This window comes from Phyllostomus discolor, chromosome 7 (genome assembly GCF_004126475.2).
Source record: "Phyllostomus discolor isolate MPI-MPIP mPhyDis1 chromosome 7, mPhyDis1.pri.v3, whole genome shotgun sequence".
Taxonomy (NCBI): domain Eukaryota; kingdom Metazoa; phylum Chordata; class Mammalia; order Chiroptera; family Phyllostomidae; genus Phyllostomus; species Phyllostomus discolor.
In genome coordinates this window covers 89,983,279-90,010,684 of record NC_040909.2, presented here as the reverse complement: position 1 = coordinate 90,010,684, position 27,406 = coordinate 89,983,279, and the positions used below count along the sequence as shown (strand labels likewise).

The window sequence follows — 27,406 nt, the reverse complement described above, 5'->3', positions numbered from 1 at the left end:
GAAACTCTTGGTACCAGTTGTCTTATATGTAAGCCCTTATACATGCTGCTATTTTTTCATCCCTAGAAAGTTTTCCCTCCTATCTTTCTGTAGTAGACTAGCCAGTCCATAACATCTAAGCTTGGAATTTCCTTTGGATCTTCCTGATCCTTCAATCCTGGGTCAGTTTTCTCTTTCATGAGCTCCCATAACACCTTATATCTAGTGATAAAATACAGATAGCGGTTACAAGGACATAGACTAGCTGCACCACCAATATGAAATCTTCCAATATGACTGTGCCAGCTCTTGTGACTGTAGAGGTCTTCTCCATACAGAATTAATTGTTCCATTATGTTAGCCCACGGGTCTTCTTAAGCATACTTTCAGCATTCCTAGGAAAATTTTTCTGCCAGCTGTTTACAAACCAGCTGACAGCAATGGAATTGACACTCCATACAGGAAGTATATAGTTTTATTATAATCATGAATGTATAAATAGATTAGAAGTTAGGATTAATATTCAAATTTGTTGCAAATTGTTGAGCAAAAATGTGCACTGTTCTCATTGGGAGTGGATGATGTAAGAGAATAATAGAATGGAACTCTCTTACTAGGCCTGGCAGTGATTCTGGTATCAAGCCACTAGGCAAAGTAATTCTGTAATTCTAAGACATAAAAAATATGTATTTGACCTATATGTAAGATCAGTACATTATATTCATGACTCCCCTGAGTCTCCTGCTTCTACAGTGTTCTGGAAGGAAACACAAGTTAGATGGAGCCCAGTGCATGCAGGAACAGAACACCGATCCATCCAGAGACAGAGTTTTATTTCTGAGGCTCTAATGTCTGTTGATGCTCTTTCCCAGCCTTCTTAAACTAGTAGCATGGCCAATTCTTCAACTGTAGCAGGTGCTTCATGGGCATTATGTAGGAGCCAGTGTAGTAATATAATGTGAATGAATGTTGAGTCCTCAGAGGATGAAAAGCTATAAAAATTCAAGGTATTTCTATAATTACATGGCTTAATGTGAAACTGGTGACATTACACTTATAGCTGAGAGACCATACAGCTGTCTCTCAGTATTTATTCTCAGGGAATTAATATTTTATCTTAAACTAAAGAAATAGAGAAAAGGTTAGAACACTCAGTACATGTTTCTGGGGAGTGACTTAAAAGGAATATAATGCATTTAGAGAAAATTCACTGTTTAATATAAATATTTTTTATTTAAGCTCAATTGTTTTACAAAATTACCTTTCCTGTTGAGATCTGTGTAAAAACCCTTCTATTTTTCTTATTAATTAGCAATCTAAAGTTAAAATGAGTGCATAGTTTTTTGAGACAAGTATATTACTCTGTGCTTCCTCTATTGTATTCTTCTCTAAAAGCCAAAGTCCTTCAACAGAGGTTACTCAGATTTCTCCAAAATGTAAATAAGTGACCCCTGGAGAAATAGAAAATTATAGCATGGAAATTTTCAAGAAAAATACATTGTTTTTCAGAAATTTATACCTAAAAAATGAGATAAATGGGAGTTACAAAGAAAATATTTATGTAACTTTAACTATCACCTTCTCTTCCTAATAATACTGTAACCATTCTGCTTTGTTCATTTGCAAATTATGCTTTTGTAATTTTGGTCATCAGAAACCACAATATGTGCTCATTTGTTTCTGACTTGAAACTCTGCTTTACTTTGTATTTTAAAAAATCTCTTTCTTCACACTTTATTTCTAACATCAATATTTCTGAAAATTTTAAAGTGTTTTGCAATTATACACCTAGGGAGCAATTATAATTGTTGTTTCAAGAGATTATTATAAGTTTAAACTACCTTAATATTTGGCAGTGGATTTTAAAATCTATCAATTCCTTAAAAGACTTAGATTTTATTTTCTCAACCTTGAACACGTAATTTTAAACTTCAGTACAAACCATATACTCTATAACCTGTGAAAGATGAAAGCTTGTAAAAGATTCCAAGGAAAATAGGCATAGAAAGGCAAATAGTATTATACAGAAACAGAGTAGTATTGAAGAAACATTTGACTAATTTGTACCAAAATTATTCAGATGATTTGAATTAACATGTCTCTGTCCTACCTATTATCACTGAGTGTCAATCCATAAAGAAACAAAGGTAGTGGTGTATAATAAGAAACAGAAATTCAAAAAAACTATCTCTTGAATCATGAATTGGGTCATTATATCTTTCCTCTGCTTTCAAAATGTGTTCTGGGACAATTATAAAGTATGTGCTAGAGAGATAAAGTTGGAGGGATGGTAGGGAAGTTAAAGAAAGAGGTAGATATACAAGAAAGGGAGGAACTAGCACAAAGAAAAAACATGAGCAAACCAGTTTTAGATCAAACTGATTGTTCTGGGTCTCATTGACCTTGGCAATACACAGAGGGTCATATTTTATATAGATGAACTGTCTTCAATTTCTTCTGCATCTCTGGAACATACAAATGTTTTTTGTTGATGCTTTATTGCTACATTCCTTATATTCCTCAAAGTTTTATTACATTGAAAATGTTTCTTGGTATATTTATTCGAATCCATCTTGACATTGTGTTTTTTATTCTTTAAAAAAACATTTTTTTTGTTTTCCCTGAACTTTTGAACCTCTAGTTTCTAGTATGATACTGAAGCTTTCCTGACATATTCCCCAACCCTACTATATTTTAGAAGTATAACAATATAATTAATTGAGTTTATGAGACATGTGAAATCATTCTTTTTAAAAATCACTATTAACCATGATGGAACACCTTCCATGCAATTTTATTGGTATATTCTAGTTTGGGGAGGTTATTCTGGTGGGTTAGTCCACATCTGTACCAGGCAAACATTGTAAGTGATGTCATTTTTTGACCCCATTTTCCCATTCTTTGAGAATTTGTTAGTTTAGAAAAATACTCTCAGATGTAGTTAAAGGTAAAGCAAGAAGATGGAAACACATCCTGCTTAGAACTTTTCTCAAGTAATTACAGATGAGAGATTAGTCAGCTCTTTAGCAAGTTCAAATGTCCATAAGCACTCTGATCACCAGCTATGCTGCCCCAGGAGCTTTAGGTGACATCATTTTTGGTGAGAGATTCTCCTTACCTAACCTTCATGCTGCATATGATGATAGCACTTTGTCTCACAGTAAATCCTCCAAGATGCAACATATGTTTTCAGATGAGCTTGAACAACTGCTTTTAATATATTCAAGATCCTTGGCATTAAGACAAGAATTAGTAAAGACTCACTGAGCTGCAAGTAAGAGAAAACTCTAACAATTAAGAAATTTATGATTTAACACACACCTAAAAAACACTAGTCCAGAAATAAGACAGGTTTCAAGTTGGTTGATTTAACGGCTCTTGGGTGTCTTAAGAACCAGATTTATTTCATCCTTTTCTTCTGCCTTTTATATTGGCCTCATCCTCAGGCTCTGAGAACAAGAAAGTTGCATATCTTCCAGGTATTACTTTAGACCGAGGTTGTCCAAAGGTGGGAAGTGGGCCATCTACTTCCAGAGTCCATTTCCTAGCAGTATAAAAACATTTTTAGAAGCCTCCCAGAAGGCTTCCTTTTACAGTATATTAGTCAAAAATTGGTCACTTGCCTAGCTGAACCACTGGCATGGTGAATATGACTGTTATTATTGACTTCAACCCATTATCATTTAGGTAGAGGGTAAGTAAATATATCCATATCGGTTAACATTTAAAGTAAATATGGGTTCTGCCTTCTGAGAATAAATGAAAAGTTAGAGAACCAGGGGTGTCTGCTATATGTTCAAACCATTTTGAGGAAAATTTCAAGGAGAAATTAGTTTTATAAATCACAAAATTCAACCCACAGGAGGAATATTGTATTGAAAAATAACAATTCTACCCTGTTTCTGTCTATGTTGCTTATATATAGTCACTGTGTTTTACAGGTATCCATTGAGATTTTAGCATTATTGTATATGAAACAATTCAGTGTCAATTAAAAAGTGACATATATGAATAGAAAAGAAGCTACATGCCTCTCATTCATACAACCAGATTTATTTCTCATAAAATTCCTATGGCATAGACATTAAACTATTTTCTAAGCAGACAAATCAAGGCCTAGGGAGGATAAAGTCTTAAAGAAGGTCAAATGACCGGTAGGAATTCAGATTCAATTTCCAGGTATTTTGAAGGTCTTAATGGAAATGAGTTAATGACATCTGGGGTTCAAGTTTTTAATATAATATGTGAGGGGATACCAAAAACAGAATTTGTTTATAAAAAAACATTGATTATTATAGGTTTAAACTTCAGTTACCTTCAAAGTGTTCTCCATTTGATGTAATACACCTATTAAAACATTTTTCCACTGCTCAAAACAGTTTTTTAATTCATCATGCTTCTTTTAGTGCTTCTGTCGTTTTTTATTTAACCTCTTCCATGATGGCAAAATGTTAATCTAGGGAAGCAAAGAAAGTCACTTGGGGTGAGATTGGGTGAATAGGGAGGATGGGGCACAGTGGTCAAAAACAGCTGAATACTCAGTTTTCACCATGTGGTGTGGGAAGGTGCACTCATAAATCACTCATCATGAAATGGGCAAACACATTGAAAGAGTCTTCAGAAAAAATTCACTGAAGTTGAATGCAGCCTTTCACAACAACACCAGCTGGGACACTGATACAGATGGGTTTCTAGAGCACTCACCTAGTGGAGGAAGCCTATACCATAAGGAGCTGTCCCTCCAGAAGGTAATTCTCTTTTTTGGGTGATGCCCCTTGTACACTGTGCTTAAATTGAATTCTAGGAGAAAGATTGCACTAATCTGCTTTATCAATCAGTTAAAAATGGTTAGCAATAGTTACATATTCTCATGGAGCAGTATCTTTTATCCTAAGAGCCTATGAAGTTGGACATTAAGCTTTCTCCTCCACATAGTAGTATGGTGCTATCCTCTCAAAATGATTCTGTGAATTTTAGAGGAGCTCTAGAGTAATCCAGAATTTGCTACAATAATTAGATTAATGAATGATTTCAAATTTTACTAGTGAAAAATACTGATACAAATTAGGCTGGACACTCAACAGACACCTCTGCAGAGATAGATGGAAGTTGTAGATTTCTTAGCACTCTAATTAAAGTATGTTAAAATAAAGATATGTATAAGAGTTGTCATGATATGTGCTGAATGCTTTGGTAATAATAACTTATAATGGTATAGAACCTTAGAATTTAAAGTGTCTCAATAAACTTCTTTCATCCTCATAGCCAACTCATGGAGGTTCTAAGACAGCTGTTATTACTCATTTTCCAGGTGAGAAAACTCAGATTCCAAGAATGAGTGACTTACATGGCTTCATAGTTATTTGAAACTGGGGCATGAACAACACCTTCCAGCAGCCTGTCCAATGTTTTTTTTTCCATTCTTCCATGCAGCTAAGCCTAAAGTGGGCAGAACTTACTGTTTCAGTGGTTGCTGGCGCCACTCACCCCAGCTGTACAGAGCTCAGCAGAGGCTCTCTCTCAACTTTATAATCAGTGACTTCAGGCCCTGTGAGAGCATTTAAAAAATAGGTAGATGCTCCAAACCTTTCCTTTGCTCCTCAAAAACTTATTAAACATTACCAGAATATCACTAGTTAAAACTATGTCTGTATATGTTTGCTGGTTCAGCTGATTGGACACAAGTTACCCATTTCCTCTTTACTGATCAATGTTTCTTTGCAGGGTGAGCTTTGTATGTGCATAGAAAATAAAATTCCCAATATTTTGAATTTACATTTTTTGTAGGTTGGTTTTGTAATTTCCATAAGTGGGCACATGGGATGTACACAAAGCATTCATCTTCATATCATCAGTAAGTAGTCTAGCCATGTTTTGTTTAAAGAGCATGTTTCCTCTGAGCAGATTCAAACAACCTTTGGATTTTATTGTTGTGAATACTTTTATGGTAAGTATTATTATCCTTTCCTTTTTTGTTATAAAAAACAAATGAAACAACACAAATGTATTGAGTTCTTTAGTAGTTAATCTTCTGTGGGGCAGTAATGTAAAGGAAAAAGTGATCTGATGTTTCTCATGCAGCAACGTGCTAGTTGGGTTGGAACAAATGGAAACCCTCTGGATTTACGGTCTGAGTCTCTCTATCGCATTTGAGGCTTCCTTTGTCCAGTTAGGCTGGCTGCACAACATAGGTGACCACCAAATTTGTCTTGTGTGTCCCCATTAGCTTGCTGCATTATTGGAAATCCACACATTTGTTAGTGATGTGATTAAAGGCATCTACAATCTGTTTAAACATGTGCTTTAAGGGAGTAACCTGTTCAGCCAGTGCTATCACTAGAACATATGTACAAATTCTCAAGAGATGTAAATTTTGGTGCAGGAGAGCTGCTGAGGATGCCTGACAGGGAGCTGTAGGTAGCAACAGAGTTGAGTCTGGGCCCTACAGCCCCAGAGTGTGAGTCTGGGCCCTACAGCCCCAGAAACACAAGGACTTGGAGAAGGAATTAGGAAAGAACTGTGATAAGCATTGCTATCCTTTCCTTTTTTTAAATGATAAACTGATGCAACACAGATATGTCGAGTTCTTTAATATTTAACACTGTGTAGGCAGCTGAACTGAAAGAGGGATTCTGCTGCCTGTATCTCCCTCCTGCTACCTGTTGCTCTGTCAGTCTCCCGTAAAATCCCTGTGGGCAGAGGCTGCAGCTTACTCACTTTAATATCTTGATTTCTTAGCATAGAACCTGATCCACTGTTGAAACCAATAATAATATCATCAATCCTAATAATATTAGAGACACACAAAAAACAATATTGATATAAGCCAAAAATACTAAATTGTTTTATGACATGACTCATTTTATTATTACAACCACTCTGGGAATTAGGCCTTATTATCCCTGTTGTGTAGATTAGGAAACAGAGAATCTAAGAGGATATGAACTTGCTCAAGATGGGGTCTAGCAGGTCTACCTGATTTCCTAGTCAGGGAATGGGCATTCTAAATATTGGGTTGGTCAAAAAGTCCATGTTTTGTTTTGTTTTGTTTTTCATAAAATGAGGGACATGTTTTTCCTTTTCACTTTATTGATTTGGATATTTTGAGTATGTTGACTATCTCCCATGTGATACAATGTTGATTGTTTTCAATTAACACCTCAATTTGATCACTATCAAATTCAACTGGTCTACTCAATTATGGAGCATCATCTAACAAGAAATCTCCAGCACAGAACTTCACAAACCACTTTTGATACATTTGATTAGTCACTGTACCTTCTCCATATACTGCACAAATCTTGTTTTGTGGTTTTGCCTTTCAGTTGCATTTTTACCTTTCTTGATATAATAAGGCATGATATGCCAAAAATGTTGCTTGTTTTCTTCCATCTTCAGTATTAAAATGGCTACACAAAAATTCACCAATTTTGATAAATTTTTAATGCATGTTGATATGACAGCTGTCACAATACAATCTAACAAAATTGTTTTAATTGAAGTTACAAGAGGACTAAGCACCACTACAGCCACTTCATGGAAAAAAACAAACGGGCTTTTTGTTCAACCCAATAAATGCATGGTTTTGCTCTGGAGATATGCTCTTTGAATATCTTTGAATGATTCTTTCTTTCTCAGATATTATCTGAACATACAGACTCTATTTTTGCAGGCTGTGAATTTTATGATTCTTTTTTTCTTTAAGGTTGACCTTGACACAAAGAAAAAGATAAACAGAGTCCAGAATGTCTACCCTCCAAACCACCTGATTTAAGGCAGCATCAAGGGAAGATACCAGACAGAAAGTAAGGGTGTCTTTCAATGCTGAAAGTCATCAGCAATGCCAAACTGATGACATCCAGGGTCCACTGAGCACTCTTCTCCACCTTTTATGCCACATTTGACTTCATCCACCACTCCTTCCTGCCTCAGGTTTCAGACTCTAGCAGAAGACCTAGCAGCTTGACTTTGAAGTAAATCTCTTTCCCCACCCCATTACCTGTTAGCAATGGGATGCTTGGTACCTTTCTTACTCTGAGCCTCAGTCTCCCTACTCAGTGTGAGAAACCTTGCTGCATAGGTTTGCTACAAGGGTTAGTTACATAAAATGATGATCCTTAGTGTTTACCACAGTGAGTGTTATACAGTGAAGCATCAGGTACCACTCACTTCTTCCCGCTCCAAGGAATGATATGGACCAAAGTCACTTGTCAAGTGAGAGACAAAGCATGTTGCAGTCTTGGCTGGTGTCCTAATGTCTCCTCTTTCAGAGGCCCTTCAGAGTCATCCTTAGTCTCTCACCCCAGTTCTGAAACAGCAGGAACCCAGTTGCATTAATGAAGCAGGGGTTCAGTGACACTTGTTCACTTGTGAAACCTGTGACCTCACCTGCTACATACCAGGAGTGAGCATCTTCTTCAAATTTATGGCCAAGTCCCAGGTTTGACATTAAGCATCTACCTTTCTGTGTTTCCAACTAGAACTCCTAGCCAGCCAGGGTTGGGAGGATGTCTTATTTATTTCTAATGATATACAGTAGGCATTCAATAAGTGTTAATTGAACAAATGAATTTTTATATAATCACTCTTTGGTTCTGTGGAACCACAGGAAAGGTAAAAACATCAGAAGAATTTTACCTACTACATTGATTTTTCTAAGGCAGAGATCACCAAAGTTTTTCTTTAAAGAACCAGATAGTACATATTTAGGCTTTCCAGTCCATATTGTGTCTGACACAACTACTCAACTCTTCCATTGCAGTGCAAAAGCAGCCATAGATACACAGAAATGCATGAGCATGGCTGTGTTCCAATAAAACTTAATTTACAAAAATAGGTGGTGGGCTAGATTGGGTGCAGAGGTTGTAGTTTCCTACTTCTGCTTTAAGAGTTGGCAAGGATCTCACATTTAAAAAATTAAGTGCCACAACAGACTTCATAACACATGTTTTCAAAATATAAAGCCTTCACACAACTATGCCTACCCTGGTTGGCAGGCTCAGAATATCATTCATTCATCCTATGATTTTGGATCCTATTATGGTGCAGCACTTTTCTAGGGGCAAAAAAGGAAACAATTCCATGAATACAACTGTATTTTCATAGTTGATCCTGAGGTGCTTACTCCCAGAAGTATGTTGCTCATTATGTCCCTTTGTTTGTCTTCACTGGCTTCTGGACATTTCTTGAATGGCTTTCAAGATAATCTTTGCCCACTTGGCATCATCTCTATCTTATCTCAATTTGGCATGACCTCAACAACTCCACTCACTACAGCTTTGTCTCTTTGTTTTTGGAACATGCTAGGGACTTTCTTGAATGATACAGTATGGCACTAGAGCCAGGGATGGGAGATTATACCTTTTCACTGCTCCTTTGGGTTAACCTTCCAGTTTGAGCTCATGAGAAGAAGCAGCTGCTAAAGCTGCAGGGGTGTGTGTAATTTTTAAAAAGTATAATTAAAATGTTAGAAAATCTTTATCTAAACAATCTAAATTATAAGGTATATATCATCATTATATATTTAGACAAGACAAGAATATAATTTAAATGGATAAACTTGGACAATATTTTTTGATGCACAGTCATACTGGAATGAGAGCATCCAAGTCATCTTTGAGTATTATTAGCATTTTGGTAAAGTGCTCTTTGGTATTATTACCAAAGAACTTTGTTTCTTAATTGGAATTATTTTTTCAGTTAAAACAAAATATTCCTTACTGCCTCCTTAAGAAATATATTTAGGCAATTATATCTCTTTACATTGCCTATAATTTTTTAAAAGATTTTATTCATTTATTTTTAGAGAGGGAAGGGAAGGAGATAGAGAGAGAGAGTCAGAGAGAGAGAGAGAAACATCAATGTGTGGTTGTTGGGAATTATGGCCTGCAACCCAGGCATGTGCCCTAGCTGGGAATCGAACCTACAACACTTTGGTTCGCAGCCCGCGCTCAGTCCACTGAGCTATGCCAGCCAGGGCTACATTGCCTATAATTTTTATACACACAGAGAAAAACTAATAAAGACACTTAGTGGTGTAATGGTAAATGTTTAGCAACCAGCTTTCCAGAAAAAAGATATATACATATACATAATTATATTATAAATCATCCTGTTATATATACATTGCAAAAATTATAAATAACAATAAACTATACATTATTGTTTATCATAAATTCCATTTGATTCTCAGATAATGCTTTTGGTGAGTTTTGCTGAAATCTTGTATCTGTAGCCAACCTAGCAATGCAGCAGATGTGACTCTGACATGATTGTGTTGTTATTGTCATAATTATGAAAGGAAGTAAGGTGAAAATAAAACAACAAAAATGGATTTAGGGATGCCGGTGACATTTTTGCTAAATTGGATAAATAGGTTTTGAAAAGTACTGAGGAAGATTACTTCCTCAATACATTGTGTCATTTTATTATGTAACAACTATATACACAAAACACTTTTAAGTATAATCTGTGTTATCAATATTTACTTCATCATTTTCTTAGGTGTGGCCAGTCACCAAAACAATTAGTCAAGCCCTGGGTTGCTGCTGAAGTTTGCGGATTTCTGCGGCATCAATATTCCCCTTGTGGCCCATCTCATGCTGCCAAAGAGATGATTGGTCACAGACTTAGGACTAGATAGATGCACATTAGCTTACCATTGCATAGTACTTCCACCATGCTGATATAATAGATGTAAAAATCCTCAAGAACATAGGTCAGAGTAAAATGGAGTAAAATATATAGGAAGTGATGATTTTTAAATTCTTATTAATTTTGCATTTAATATAATATTAATCTGTAAGTTTATATATTGTTTAATAATGGTAAAGTTTAAGAATTCTTGAAATTTTAACATTTTTTTGTGACCTACTATAAAATTTCTGTAAATATAATGTGTTTCTTGTGAGCCTCTATAAGGCTGTTCTAACTCTTGGAAAAACATGTGTTTTCCACTGATTTTGTTAATTACAGTTGAGTTTGGTGAATTACTCAACAATAAAATTAAATAGAAGTACAGTTTTAGACAAGCCTTTTAAGAAGTTGTAATGTTTTATTTGTAAACATATTAACAGTGACTCCTAACAAGATCAGTTATTTGTATTTCCTTCATGTAATTACCTTTGAAACTCAGAATGTATGTGGTGACTTTTATTGAAATATATCAAAATAAGCATGCATGTTGCAACTTGAGCCAGTTAATTGACCTAATTATTATTAGTAGATATTGTGAAATGTATATTAACAATGAATGTGGAATTACATAAAACACAGATTGTAAATTTCATGGGTGTGGGTACTGGACCTAAATTCGTATTCAATAACATGGATTAATCTTGGCTAATTGTATCTAAAATTATTACAGTCTATTTTTATGATAATCTGTAATCCAGATATAACCACTTAATACATGTAAACTCATCATGAGGCTAATGTATAAAGAAGACCTTGGACACAATTAGCAATTATTGAGTAAATACCAAAATCAATGGATAAACATAGATATGAATATCATAAAGAAAATGTTATCTTAATGTGAAGTCCTTGAGTATATTCATTACTTTTAAATTTTTCTAGGGGTTTCTATAATTATTTAAGTGAAAATAACAGAAAACCCTTTATTAAATGTCCACTTATTATTGTTCTACTCTCTCATAAGTCATTTGCTACTTAATTATGAGTCAGGATGTCTGTGTGTAAAAGCCCTGGGGAATGGCATTGCTGGTTTGCCTATGGATGTGTGATTTTACAGAAACAGGAAGTATAGAGTGAATAAAAATTAGTGTATGAAGAGGACGAACCCCAATAACTGCTGAGGGAAGACGGACAAAAGGGAACCCCATTTCTGGGGCAGAGACTTCCCAGCAAATTAGATAGACTCTTCACAAACTTCTGGGACCTATCAAGGTATGGGAACCATGGTAGCACTTAGCACACTGGGGAACAGCTCCTCAGTCCATGTCTTGAGTGGGGATGGGGGCATAGCTGCTCATAACCTGGCCACATATGGTAATCTGTACAAATGCCCTCCACATTCAGACTTAAACGTGACTTGTTACATAGTAAGGCAAATATAAACCTGTCTCTCCCTCATTTTTCATATTATTTATTTTTATAATTAAATATATTTTATTTTCTTTTTAAAGGTAAACTTTTATTAGCATTTGCTTTACTTAAATGTCCTGTTAACATCATTACAAATTTGAAAATTTTTTTTAATTTTATGATTTTTTTTATTTTAATCACTGTTCAAGTACAGTTTTCTCTCTTGTACTCCCATTCCAGCCTACCCACCCAACCCTCCCCACTTCCCTCCCATTACCACCCTCCCCCTAGTTTTTGTCCATGCATCCTTTAAATTTGTTCCTGTAAGCCCTTCCCATTCTCCCCTGAAAATATAATTTTATTTTCATTGAATTTATTGGGGTACATTAGTTAATAAAATTATATAGGTTTCAGATATACAATTCTATATAATACAGCAGCGGTATATTGTATTGTGTATTCACCATACAAAATCAAGCCTTCATCACTATTTATCACCTCTTTACCCACTTCTATCTCCTCCCAACACCTTACCCACTGGTTATCACCATATTATTATTATTATCTCCATATTATTATTATTATTTGTCTATGAGGATTTTTATTATTTAATCTCTTCACATTTTCACCCAGCCCTCAACTAACTTCTCTTCTGAATCCTGTCATCCTGTTCTATCTATCTATGAGTCTATGTTGTTTGTTAGTTTATTTTGTTCATTAGATTCTACATGTAAGTGAAATCACACAGTATTTCTCTTTTTCTGATTGGCTTATTTTACTTAGCACAATACTCTCCAAGTTCATCCATGCTGCTATAAAAAGTAAGATTTCCTTTTTTTTCTTTTTTCTTTTTACAGCCAAGTAGTATTCCATTGTGTAAATGTACTACAGCTCAAATTTTGGCTATCATAAATCACACTGCAATGAACACAGAAGTGCATATATTCTTTCAAATTGGTGTTTCAAGATTCTTAGAATATATTCCCATAAACAGGATTGCTGGGTCATAAGGCAGTTTCTTTTTCAATTTTTTGAGGTAGCTCTATACTACTTTCCATAGTGGCTTTCCACCAGCAGTGTACAAGTGTTCCCTTTGTTCCACATCCCAGTCAGCAGTTCTTGTTTGTTGATTTATTGAGGACAGCCATTCTGAGAGGTGTTAGGTGATATCTCACTGTGATTTTAATTTGCATTTCTCTGATGATTAGTGATGTTGAGCATTTTTTCATATGTCTATTGGCCATCCTTGGAGAAGTGTCTGTTCATGTTCTTTGCCCATTTCTTAATTGGGTTGTTTGTTTTGGTGGGGTTTTTAATTCAGTTTTATAAGTTCCTTATACATTTTGGTATTAAGCCCTTATCAGATGTATCATTGGTAAATATGTTTTCCCATTCAGTAGCTTGTCTTTTTATTTTATTGATGGTTTCCTTTGTTGTGAAAAAACTTTTTATTTTGATGTAGTCTTATTTGTTTATTTTTTCTTATATATGTTTCCCTTCCCTGGGGTGATATATCAGAAAAAATGTGGCCACAAGAAATGCATGAGTTTTTACTGCCTATGTTTTCTTCTAGGATTTCTATGGTTTTGAGTCCAGCATTTAAGTCTTTAATTCATTTGAGTATATTCATGTGTATGGTATACAGGTAAGAAGGTGGTCTATTTTCATCTTTTGCACCCATCTGTCCAATTTTCCCAACACAATTTATTGAGTAGACTGTCCTTACCCATTGTATGTTTTTGCTCCCTTTGGCATATATTAATAGGCATGGGTTTATTTCTGGACTCTATTTTGTCCTATTAATCTATGTCTATTTTTATGCTAGTACCATGCTATTTTCATTACTATGGCCTTGTAGTATAGTTTGATATCAGATAGCATGATTCCCCTAACTTTGTTCTTCTTTCACATTTGCTGAAATTATTCAAGGTCTTTTGTGATTCCTTATAAATTTTTGGAATATTTATTTAGTCCTGTAAACTATACCATTGGCATCCTGGGAGAATTGTGTTGAATCTACAGATTGCTTTGAGTACTATGGAAATTTTTAATGTTAATTCTTTCAACCCATGAATACAATATGTACTTCCACTTATTTGTATTTTCTCCAATTTCTTTCTTTAGTGTCTTATAAATTTCTGAGTACAGGTCTTTTACATCCTTGCTTAAATTTATTCCTTTTTAAAGCAATTATGAATGATATTGTTTCTTAGTTTCTCTTTCTGATAGTTCATTATTTGTGTATAAAAATACAACTAAATTCTGGATATTGACTTTGCATCCTTCTATTTTACTGAATTTATTTATGAGCTCAGTAGGGTGTTTTTGGTGAAATTTTTAGGGTTCACTATTTACAGTATTATATCATTTGCCGATGAAGACAGTTTTACTTCTTTCTTTCCAATTTGAATGTCTTTTATTTTTTCTTCTTATCTTATTGCTGTGGCGATAAGATAAGAGTTCTAGTATTATGTTGAATAATAGTGGTGAAAGCAGACATTCCTCTTTTTTTCCTGATATTAACAGAAATCTTTTAGTTTTTGCCCATTGAGTATGATGTTGGCTGTGGATTTGTCATATCTGACCTTTATTATGTTGACGTATATTTCCTCTATTCACATTTTGCTCAGAGTTTTTTTTTTATTGTAAATGTATGATGGATGTTATCAAATGCATTTTCTTTTTTTTTTTTTTTTAATATTTTATTTATTTATTTTTCGAGAGGGAAGGGAGGGAGGGAGGGGGAGGGACAGACAGACAGACAGACAGACATCAATGTGCGGTTGCTGGGGGTTATGGCCTGCAACCCAGGAATGTACCCTGGCTGGGAATCGAACCTGGGACACTGTGGTTCCCAGTCCGCGCTCAATCCACTGAGCTACGCCAGCCAGGGCTCTCAAATGCATTTTCTGCACTGTTGATATAATAATGTGTATTTTATTCTCATTTTGCTTGTATGATGTATCATGTTTATTGATTTGTGGATATTATACTAATCTTACAATGCCAAAATAAACCCTACTTGATCATGGTGTATAACCTTTTTAATGTATTGCAGGATCTGGTTTACTAATATTTTATTTTATTTTATTTTAATCATTGTTCAAGTACAGTTTTCTGTCCTTTACCCCCATCCCAGACCACCCACCCATCCCTCCTCACTTCCCTCCCATTTCCACCCACCCCTAGTTTTTGCCCATGTAGCCTTTATATTTGTTCCTGCAAACCTTTCCCACTCTCCCTTGATATTCCGCTTAAATTCCCTCCCCTCTCCCCTCTGTTCACTGTCAGCCTGTTCTCTATTTCAGTGTCTTTGGCTATATTTTGCTTATTTGTTTGTTTTGTTGTTTAGGTTCCTGTTAAAGGTGAGATCATATGGTATTTGTCTTTTACTGCCTGGCTTATTTTGTTTAGCATAATACTTTCCAGTTGCATCCATGCTGTTGCAAAGGGTAGGAGCTTCTTCTTTCTTTCTGCTGCATAGAATTCCATTGTGTAAATGTACTACCATTTTTTGATCCACTCATTTGTGATGGGCACCTACGTTGCTTCCAGCACTTGGCTATTGTAAATTGTGCTGCTATGAACATTGGTGCATAGGTTCTTTTGGATTGGTGTTTCTATATCCTAAGAATAGTCCCAGGGATGCAAGGATGGTACAATATTCACAAATAAGTAAGTGCAATACATCACATAAACAAAAGCAAAGACAAAAACCACATGATCATGTCAATAGAGGCAGAAAAAGCATTTGATAAGGTACAGCACCCATTTATGATAAAAACACTCAGCAAAGTGGGAATAGAGGGAGCATTCCTCAACATAATAAAGGCCATATATGAGAGACCTACAGCCAGCATCATACTCAATGGGCAAAAATGAAAATCTTTTCCACTAAGATCAGGAACAAGACAAGGCTGTCCACTTTCACTACTTCTATTCGGTATATTATTGGAAGTTTTAGCTACAGCGATCAGACAAGAAAAAGAAATAAAAGGCATCCAAATTGGAAAGGAGGAAACAAAACTGTCACTGTTTGCAGATGGTTTACTAATATTTTCTTGAGGATTTTAGCATCTAAGTTCATCATGAATACTGGCCCATAATTTTCTCTCTTTGTAGTCTTTTTAGCTGGTTTTGGAATTAGGATAATACTGGCCTTATAAAATGAGCTTAGACGTATTTCCTCCTCTCAAATTTTTTGAAATAGTTTGACAAGGATAGGTATTATTTCTTCTTTGAATGTTTGTTAAAAATTTATCTGTGAAGTCATTTGGTGAAGGATTTTTGTTTCTTGGAAGTTTTTTGATTACTGCTTTAATTTCTCAGTTTAAAATCTGTCTATTCAAATTCTCTGATCCTTTCTGATTTAGTGTCAGAAGATGATATTTTTCTAGGAATTTATCCATTTCTTCTAGGTTGTCCAATTTGTTGGCATATAGTTGTTCATAATATTTTCTTACAATCCTTTGTATTTTTTGGTGTCATGTTTTACTTCTTTTTCATTTCAGATATTTATATATTTGAGTCTTCTTTCTTTCTTGATGAGCCTGGTTAAATATTTGTCAATCATGTTTATCTTTTTAAATAATGATCTCTTGATTTCATTTATCTTTTATATATTTTTTAGACTCTATTTTGTTTATTTCTGCTGTCATCTTTATTATTTCCTTTCTTCTCTTCACTTTGGTCTCCCCCACCCCCAGTGCATTTAGTTGATAATTTTCTTGTTTCTTGAGGTAGGCCTGTATGCTATGCATTTTCCTGTTAGAAATGTTTTCACTAAATATAGATTTAGGATTGTGATTGTCTCATTTTCATTTGTTTCATGGTATCTTTTGATTTAATCCTGTATCTCATTTTCAACCCATTCAAGTTTAGTTACATGTTATTGAGCCTTCATGTCCTTGTGTATTTTTCCTTTTTTTTTTGTGATTGATTTCTAGTTTCATAGCAGTGTAATCAAAGAAGATGTTTGATGTGATTTTAATCTTCTTAAATTTACTGAGACCTGTTTTGTTTCTTGACATGAGGTCTGCCCCACATACTGTTACCTGTGTACTTGAAAAGAATGTATATTCTGCTGCTTTGAGGTGAAATGCTCTTAAGATATCTGTAAAATCTCTCTGATCCAGTGTGTCACTTAAGGCCACCATTTTCTTATTGATTTTCTGTCTGGAAGATATATCCATTGATGTCAATGTGTGTTAAAATCCCCTACTATGACTGTATTACTGTCAGTCTCTCCCTTTATGTTCATCAAAACTCTCTTTACATACCAAGTGCTCCTATGTTGGGTGCATAAATGTTTACAAGGGTCATATCCTCTTGCAGAATTGCTCCCTTTATCATTACGTTTTGTCCTTCTTTGTCTCTTACTATAGGGTGTGTTTTAAAGTTTATTTTGCCAGATATAAGTATTATACCCCAGACTTTTCAATTTCCATTTGCATGAAGTATATTTTCCCTCCCTTTACTTTTAGTCTGTGTGTGCTTTTTGTTCCTAGGTGGGTCTGTTTTAAACTGCATATATGTTGACCTTGCTTTGTTATACATTTACTCAGCATACATCTTTTGATTGGAGTATTTAACCCATTTACATTTAAAGTGATTATCGATAGGTATGTATTTATTGCTATTTTATTCTTTTAACTATGTTCCTCTATTTTTTCTTCTCCATCTTAAAGAAATCTCTTTGACCTTTTTTGTAATACTTTTTGATGTTATCAAACTCCTTCAGCTTTTTCTTCCCTGGGAAGTTATTTATTTCTCCTTCAACTTTAAATAAAAATTTTTTCTGGGTAAACTAGCCTTTGTTATAAGTTTTTTGCTTTTCATCATTTTGAATATTTCGTGCCAATCCCTTCTGGCCTAAAATGTGTCTGTTGGGAAATCAGCTGACAGTCTCATGAGAGTTTCCTTGTAGGTAACTATCTTTCTCCTTGTCTTTAACCTTTGACATTTTAACTATGATGTGTCTTTGTGTGGGTCTCTTTGGTTTCACTTAGACATGACCATCTTGTTTGCCACTTTCCTTGCTTTCTGGACTTGGGTGTCTTTTTTCTTTACCAGGTTAGAAGTTTTCAGTCATTGTTTCTTCAAATAGGTTCTCAATCTTTTGATCTGTTTCTTGTATTTCTGGTACCCCTATGATATGGATGCTATGATTCATGTTGTCCAAAAGTTCTCTTGAACTATTCTAATTTTCTTTCATTTTTAAAAAAATTGTTATTGCTCTGCTTGGGTGTTTTTTTCTACCTTGTCTTTCAAATTGCCAATTTGATCCTCTGCTTCATCCAACCTATGTTAATTCCTTCCCATGTATTTTTGATGTCAGATATTGTCTTCTTTTTTTGGAGTGGTCCTTTCTATGGTTTCTATATTGTTTTTTCATGCTATTGTATTTCTCATTAAGTTCCCTGTGCATCACATACCCATTACTTTGAACTCTATATCTCATAAATTGCTTGTCTACATTTTATTTAGTTCTTTTTCTAGAGAGTTCTCCTGTTTTTTTTTTTTTCATTTGAGTCTTGTTTCTTTATGTCCCCATTTTAGCTGACTCTTTGTGTTAGTTTTTGGGTATTAGATAGATCTCAAATGGCTTTCAGTCTTTGTGCATTGGCCTCATGTAGGAGTTGTCCTCTGGGACCTATTGGCACAGTCTCTTTGATTATTGAGCTGGCTGCTCTAGGAATGTGGGATCCTGTTCTGATGTCGTATGAAGTGTATTGTCACTGGGTGTGTTATTTTTGGGCCTCTTGGGGGGGACTCTGGTGTACACTAATGTCTAACACTATCTATGTCTGGCCCTTGGCAATCTGTTTGGAGCTACAAGCTTTTTATAGTGTGTAGCTGCCTCTCCTGGGTTTAAGTATGCATAGGAAGGACCAACTGTGCACTAAGGCCAGATTTTTCCAGCACTGGCTCTGGGATAAAGTCAGCAAAAGTCCTAAGTCACCCTGAGATCTGTCTCAACCTACCTTATCCTGTTGTCTGCTTGTTAAACTGTTATTAAAAGAGCCTCTGGTGGAGTTGGGATAATGGGGCTCATGGATCTCTGGTGAAGGAGAGGTGCCATTCTGGCTTCAGAGGTGGTGGTGGGTATGGTCCCCTCACGAGAGCCACAGGACTCAGTCTGTTTTTAATTTTTCCCTGATCTCAGCACAGTGAAGCCATTAGAAGTCAGGTGTACTGAGCTTCAGAGCCTGAAAGTTGGGGTCTGCTGGAAGCTGGGAGTGTGTTTCTATTGGATCGCCCATGAGGGGGAACACCAGTCAGTTTCCTAGGAAAGTAAGGGAAATGGGTTCTTTTCCAAGCCACATAGCTTAGTCACTGTTGCTCCCTGTGTCTACTCAGACCTCTATACCCTGACCAAGGCAGGGCCTAAACTCTGCAGGACTGAGCAAGAGGGAGTCCAGAGGGTGGGACAAGTGCTTTCCCCCAAGCTGAGACTTTCACAGAGATGAATGTTCCACCCAGAAAAATGGCATCTGTTTTGATATGTCTTTTTTCTATAAATCCTTGATATAAGACTCTTTTCAGCTAGTCTTCAGTTGTTTTTTTCAGGATGATTGTTCTTTAATTTAGTTGTAACTGAAGTTAAGGAGGAGGTGAGTGTAGCTTCCACCTACTTCACTGCCATCTTGAAATCTCTCTTTCTCCCTAATTTAAGTCACATTTCTGCTAAGTGACCTATTGTATTTAACCTTACCAGTAGGGTAGAATGTATGGCTTAAGTTTTCTCTGGGATGGGTGGCCTGTTAGGAAGAACTGGGACCCCAGTAGTTGTGGTCTAACAGAATTCTCTTTGAACCTGAATGAGCAGAAACAACAGCTCTATAGTTTAGGTGCAGTCATTCATATTTTATGATCCCAAGCCTCAAAGACACAGGTAGACTATATATACAATAAACACAATTAATAAATTCATGGGGAGACTGGCTCATCCCTCCTCCTTGGCATTGTTAAACCTGTAGCTTTAATCACTGTGAAAAGCTTGATTGCTCAGTTCCCATGCTATAAGAGTGTTTCCCAGATCTAGCCTACCATAGTGAATCCTGTAGCTTCCTTTAATTGGTCTGTATGTATATAAAGAATACATATTCCAGTTATAATTAGATGTGACACTTGGAACCTTTTGTAGGAACAGGGTCCAATTACAGAAAAAGTGACTCTTGGAATATAATTCTAATGGTAAACCTCTTCACCACCCTGTCCCAACCAGGCTGAAACAAAACACCATAAAAACAAAATAGTCATGCACAAATATTGGAACTGGGGATACATACAGGGTTACTGAAATCTTGGAGTATCCATTCCACAGGACACTTACCACATATCAACACATTTCATTCAATGGCCAAAATTATTATTTTTATTAGTTAAAATACATATAGTAGCTAATGCTAAATACTATGCTATGCTAAATAGCTAATGCTAAATACTATGGTATGTTCTAAGTATATACCATACTAATTTTAGTCATTTACTCCTTCAAACAATCCCCTCGAAGTCAGAGACCTGAGCACCTATAACCACAGGGAGATGGGGTGTGTGCTGTGCTCCAGTACGCTGTGATACAGAAAGTCTTGGAGAAATAGCATCTGACAGCCTCAGTTGCTTTTTACATATAACAGAACAATGAGGTCCCATGCCTCTCACACATGTAGGAAGAGGAGTAAGGAGGAAAGGGCCTTTTAGAGAGAACAGTGTGAGCAAAGACTTCAAGTTCCACAAGACTGCAGAAGGAATGCAAGCAGTTGTCACTCTATATGTTCATCTCCTTTTTTTTAAAAAATTGCAATAAGGAAAATTACATGAGATCTACCCTCTTAACAAAATTTTAAGTGCACAGTACAGTATTGTTAACTATAAGCACAATGTTTTACAACAGAGCTCTAGAATTTCTTCATCTTGCATAACTGAAACTTTATACACGATAAACAACTCTTCATTTTTCCTCCCCACAAACCAGGGTAACTACCATTCTATTTTCTGTTTCTATAAGCTTGACTACTTTAGACACCTCATGTGAGTGGAATCATGCAATATTTTTCATTTTGTGACTGGCTTATTTAACTTAGCATAATGTACTCAAGATTCATCCATGTTGTTGCATATGCCAGGATCTTCTTTTTTGAGGGTGAGTAATGTTCCATTATATATATATACACCACAACTTCTCTATCTGTTGGGGGATATTTGCTTGTTTTCACAATTAAAAATAGAATTACCGTGTGATCCAGCAATTGCACTTCTGGGTCTTTATTCGAAAGAATTGATATCAGGACCTTGAAGCCCAACTGCATCCCCATGTTTACTGCAGCTTTTGCCCATGCATTTTGGGAAGGGAGATTAGTCTCTTCACTGTATTACAAACTGCTCAGCCACAAGAGGTGCCACAAATAGCCTGGAGTGTGTTATTTCAAAGCCTGGGCTAGAGCTTTGATGCATAAAAAATATTTGAAAGTCAAGTGGACTTTGCCAAGTTTTTGGAGCAGGAGTTTTAAGGAAGGATTATCTACTATATTACTCAAAGTCACCACTGGTGTCCGGACTCACCTGGGGCCATGAGCCCTTTCCAGAACAATGTCAGGAGCCAGAATTAAGTGTCTACTCTTGCTCTCATTAAGGGCTGCCTCAAACAAATGTTTCTACATTATAAAAATTAGTCATAGGAAAGTGAGATATCAACATTCTCCATAGGGCTCTTCCCCTGAAGAGATGCAGGACATGATTGCATTTTGCAGAAGAATAAAATGCATAAGATAAACTATCTCTCTGAGCTTGCCTGGTCTTAGATTCCATTCTTTCATTATTCTTTTCCTTTTCTTTGGAAACCTGATTTTCATAGAAATGAGAAATTTATTCTTTTGCCTTTGGATTTGTCAAGTGAAATATTACCACCATTTGACAATTCCAAAAAAAAAGTGACATATTTGGTATTGAAACACTGTTTAGACTTTATTATCTGGAGACTCTTTTTCTTCCAGCACCTCTTCTCAGTTCTTAAGTATACAAAACCCCCACTTCTTTGACTAGGCACTGGAACAGACCTAACAAAGGATTTGCTAGGGTATACAAATCTTTGGGAATTATGAGAGGAGCAGAATAATCCTCATGTTATGATCGCCCACAGAGCAGAAGCCACAATCTCTGAGAAGTCATGATAAGGAGAAAATTGGACTTGTGCATGTTTAGGAAATTTGACATTATAATTTGGACCAGCAGTGGGGAGTAGGGTGGCTGCTTTCCTGGGCTACAGGAGAGGTTCAGATGGCTGTGGATCTTCCTTAGGTGTCACAAGGAAGTAAGTTCACTATGTGGCTTCTCCTTGGACTTCATGCTTTATTGTGATTAGAGCTACCAGTTAACCTGGGAAGAGCTGACTGAATATAAATATAAGAAACATTAATGTACACTGGAAAAGACTCATGTTAAAGAGCTGTTCGAGGTAAGGCATTGTGTGAGATCTCAGCTTCCTGCTTGCACATTAGATTGAGACTTATCCACAGTTCACTTTTTTTTTTATCTTCACATATAGGGGGTGGGATGGGATGGTAGAAAAGTGTGCAGTCCACAGAGTGTGGGGGATTGAATACCAGGGCTGGGAGTTGGGGAGGGAGTTGTGCCTCCAGGCCGGCACTGGGTCTAGACCCCATGGCTCAGGGAGAGCATGGTAGTGGGGTATGGTTGGCCAGGACATGCCTAGATCCTGATGGCGGTCGTGGGGGCCAAGTGTGGGTGGTAGCTACCTCCTGGCTCCTCCAAAGAGTCATGTGTCTGGGTGTCTGATTACTGAAGGCAACTAGCAACAGGCCTAGACTCGCTTGTGTACTTAGCTCTGAGGATAATGACAGTGTTTCCGATTAGAGCCCTTCTCTGGACTCAGAGCTCTGTAGAACAGGTGAGCAGGTGCATGGGGCTGGTGAATGTGCTTCCTTGTGACACTTGGGGCCCAGGATTCATGTGGCTGCTCTCAGCTTTCATTTCAAGCTTCTAAATAACAGCCAGCATTTGTGATCAGACACCACTCTGAAGAAGTATGAAAGAATGTGAAAATTGAGTCCTGCATGCACTATGTTTATATGTGTTTGAGAGAATATCCTTGGATTTATTTATGATTTGAGTGTTTCATAAAAAAATGATATAAAATATAAAATGATAGTGTGTTAATGTCCTATGAACAATTGTATTAATTATAACTTATTAAAAATATGATTCTGCACAAGTATCTTTGTTTTTGGAAATCAAATTTTAGTTCTTAGCCTGTTCTTTGGCATTTCAGTATAATACAGAATCAAAGCGTCTCACAGCAAACACTCAAGGCCTTTGGGAGTTTGAAATGGTTATTCTAACTCTCAAATCCTGTTGGAACCAGGTGTCCTTTATCAGAGTGGCAGGCCAAATGACCTGTGACAGTCTGTGACAACCAAATCAGATAGTATAATACAGTGCCATTTTTTATGTGTAATTTTCATGCCAAAATTTAGACCACTAGAGCTCCTTGAGGTTTTAACCAAAGGGTGTACAGATACAACCTATTTCAATATAATTGTTTTCTAATTTTATTTATTTTTTGTGTGTATTTATAACATTTGTATGAGAAGGAAGTTGATAGGCCTCACAGAAGCCAAAGCAGTTCATGCATCAAGATAGGCTAAGAACCCCTATCCATGATACTCCCATATTGACACAAGTACCAACATCCCCTAGGTCACTGCTGTCTCTCAGACTTCACTCTCTCCACTACTCCAGGGAATCTCAGTTCTGACACCTCACCCTACAGAGATGGACATGCTCTCCCACTTCAACCCACTCTGAGACAGACCTCTTTATATATATATATATATAATATATATATATATATATACACACACAAACAAACCTGGAGGTTCCTAAGCATCTCATTTTTTAATGTGTGTGTGTGTGTGTATACACATATATATAATTGATTATGCTATTATAGTTGTCCCATTTCTTTTTCCCCTTTATACCCTATAATCCCATGCCACCATCATTCCTTCACCTTATTTCATGTCCATGGGTCATGCATATAAGTTCTTTGGCTTCTCCATTTCCCATACTATCTTACCTCCCCCTGTCTTTTATGCTTACCTTTTCCCCATTCTCCCCCTTCTCCACTGATAACTCTCCATGTGATCTCTATTTCTGTGAATCTGTTCCTGTTCTAGTTGTTTGTTCAGTTCATTTTTGTTTTTTTTTTAGGTTTGATTGTTGGTAGTTGTGAGTTTGTTGTCATTTTTCTGTTCATATCTGTAATCTTCTTCTCTTTCTTAGATAAGTCCCTTTAACAATTTCATATGATAAGAGGTGGGCGATGATGAACTCCTTTAACTTAATTTTATTTGGGAAGCACTATATCTGCCCTTCCATTCTAAATGATAGCTTTGCGGACAGAGTAATCTTGAATGTAGGTCCTTGCCTTTCATGACTTCAAATACTTTTCTCTAGCTCCTTCTTGCCTGGAAGGTTTCTTTTGAAATATCAGCTGGTAGTCTTATGGGAACTTCTTTGTAGGTAACTGTGTCCTTTTCTCTTTCCGCTTTTAAGATTATCTCCTTATCTTTAATCTTGGGTAATATACTTATGATGTGCCTTGGTGTGTGCTTCCTTGGGTCCAATTTTTTGCAGATTTTCTGAGTTTCCTAGACTTCCTAGAAGTCTATTTCCTTTGTCGTATTAGGGAAGTTCTCCTTCATTATGTTTTCAAATAAGTTTTCAATTTCTTGCTCTTCCTCTTCTCCTTCTGGTACCCCTATGATTCAGATGTTGGAACATTTAAAGTTGTCCTGGAGGTCCCTAAGCATCTCCTCATTTTTTTGAATTCTTGTTTCTTCCTTCTGTTCTGATTGAATGTTTATTTCTTCCTTCTGCTCTAAACCATTGATTTGAGTCCTGGTTTTTTCCCACTCACTCTTTATTCTCTGTACATTTTCACTTATTTCACTGGGCATACCCTTCCCTTTTTCCTTTATTTTCTGGCCATACTGGACCATTTCTCTGAGCATGCTGATTACCAGTGTTTTGAACTCTGCATCTGATAGGTTGGCTATCCCTTCATTGCTTAGTTGTATTTTTTCTGGAGCCTTGATCTGTTCTTTCATTTGGGGTATATTTTTTTTTGTCTCAGCATGCTTGCTATGTAGTAAGGGATGGAGCCTTAGGTATTCTCCAGGGCAGGGCAACCCATGTGGCCGTGCTGTGGTGTTGTTCCTGGGGGAGAATTCCAAGAGGGAACAATGCTGCTTGCTCAGTTCTCAGCCAGATTTCAGTCACTTCTTCTGGTACCCAAAAACAAATTGGTGCTGATTTCCAAGTGGGTAGTTTTGTGTACATTTTAGGATCCCATGTGTCTCTCCAATGAACTCTCCTTTGAGGCTGGGATATCTCCTGATGCCTCAATCCCCAAGATTTTTCTGTCAGAGATTTTGAGGCTTTATTTCCCTATGCTGGAAACCTGGGTTGTGCAGTCTGTCTTAGTCCCCAGTTGTTCCTCCTGGTTTATTCACATACAAATGTGGGATCATTTTGTCCTCCAGCCACTGCCTTGCTATGAGTCCTCTCTACACCAGCTTCCCATCTCTGCCCCTCCTACCAGTCTGGGTGAATGTTTCTTTAACTCCTTGGTTGTCAGATTCCATACAGTTCAATTTTCTGGCAGTTCTGGTTATTTTTTTTTAATTTGTTGTCCTTCTTTTGGTTGTGTGAGGTGGCAAACTGTATCTACCTATGCCTCCATCTTTGCCAGAAGTCTGGCCTCTTTCTATGAAGACCGATAGTGGAAAATGTTCCTTTCTGTTGAGGGAATCCCATGTTCCATACAGGAGTGGGAACTGGTCTTTGATCTTAATGAGTACTTGTATGTTTATCTGGGTCACACTTCTTGTAGGCTGAGTACCTGTAAGAATAGTGCCTGTAACATTGACTGGGTGGCTCACTTGGTTGGAGCATTTTCCTGTACACAAAAAGGTTGTGGGTTCAATTCCTGGTTAGGGTGCATACCTGGGTTGTAGGTTTGATCCCCAGGTCTGGGTATGTACAGGATGCAACCAATCAATATTTCTCTCTCACATGGATATTTTCTTTCCCTTCTTCTCTCTCTGAAATAAATAAACATATCTTCTGGTTAGGATTTTAAAAAGAAATACAAAAGGAATCATGCTAGTTGTGTTCATACACCCAGTCTGGGTGGGCTGAGTCTGATGGTGCAACATCTTTTTCAGTCTCTTATCATTGGAGTATTAAAACATCTGGAGCCCAATCTCATCCATCAATATATTGCTTCCCAAAGAAACTAAAGTTGCCTTGTTTTTGTTTTAGTACTTTTTTTATTTATTTAGTATGTAAAGTAGAGAGACAAATGCAGAATACAGTATTTGTTCAGAGGAAATGTGTTAGGGAAATTAAGTATTAACTTTGCAGAGTGGAAATAAGGATTTAAGCTTTTCTTTGCACATAGGCTATCACACCCTCCCCCCAAGACGGTGGTGTTTCCTACCCATAGCCCAGCACATTGGCTCCTGGCTATGCTGTAGGGCATAAACCTTGACTGGGGTGAGAGAGGGAGACCACTTTGCTGGAAGGTGTTTGCAAATGTAGATTCAAGACTCACCTACATCCATTACTCCATTTTTCATATGTGTATCCAGACCTGAGACCATTGTTTTATGAAGTTTGAGTGGTGAGACTGAGGACAGCAATCTCTAGGTAAAAGTCATTCTGTGCTGTTTATTTGCTGAATTACCCTAAACCCATTATTTTTATCTGTAAAATGGGGGTAGTAACAAAATTTTCCTTCATTTTATTCCCAGCCCTACCCCCATCAACTAGCTCACTACAAGGCCTGAGAGCCATCTGGGTCTGGTTTTCCTGTCTCCAGGATGAGTCTCTGACCTACATGTTCTCCACCATCTCCACCCATCCTGATCTTCCAGGATGGCACTTAGTGATTTGTTGGTGTTTTAGTATTAAAATATAGACTTAATGTTACTTCAAGATCCTTTTCATCTGTGTAAAATTCTGTTCTTAGTAAAAGGGTGTGATTGACCTTCCTCTGCTTTGGCTGGTACAAAGGCAGTTATGCCAAAATGCCCAATACTACCTCTCATTGTTAATACTTTGGCAGTTATTTAAATCTTTTAAACTGTTTGTTATTTTTTAATTGATATACTTCTAGAGCCCTGCTGGGGACTGCCCTGCCTGGTCTCAGGAAGCTGTAACCCCCCGTGACTTGGGCTGAGAGACCTCCAGAACAGGAGCCACTAAGGAGACAAAACTTATTTCCCTGGCATGAACGCTGCCTGTTCTGTGCCTGACCTCCTAAGCTTGATTAGTTAGCCAATGACGGGTAAGATTT

The 27,406-nt window shown here is 36.6% G+C and overlaps 1 long non-coding RNA gene across 1 annotated transcript; it reads right to left on the bottom strand.

Moving 5' to 3' along the window:
• Window positions 1-1,358: 1,358 nt before the first annotated feature.
• LOC118501877 lies at window positions 1,359-3,517 on the bottom strand. Its single transcript, XR_004904539.1, has 2 exons — window positions 3,098-3,517; window positions 1,359-1,430 (listed from the first exon to the last, which is right to left on the bottom strand). It is a non-coding gene; the product is annotated as an uncharacterized LOC118501877 (long non-coding RNA).
• Window positions 3,518-27,406: the final 23,889 nt, after the last annotated feature.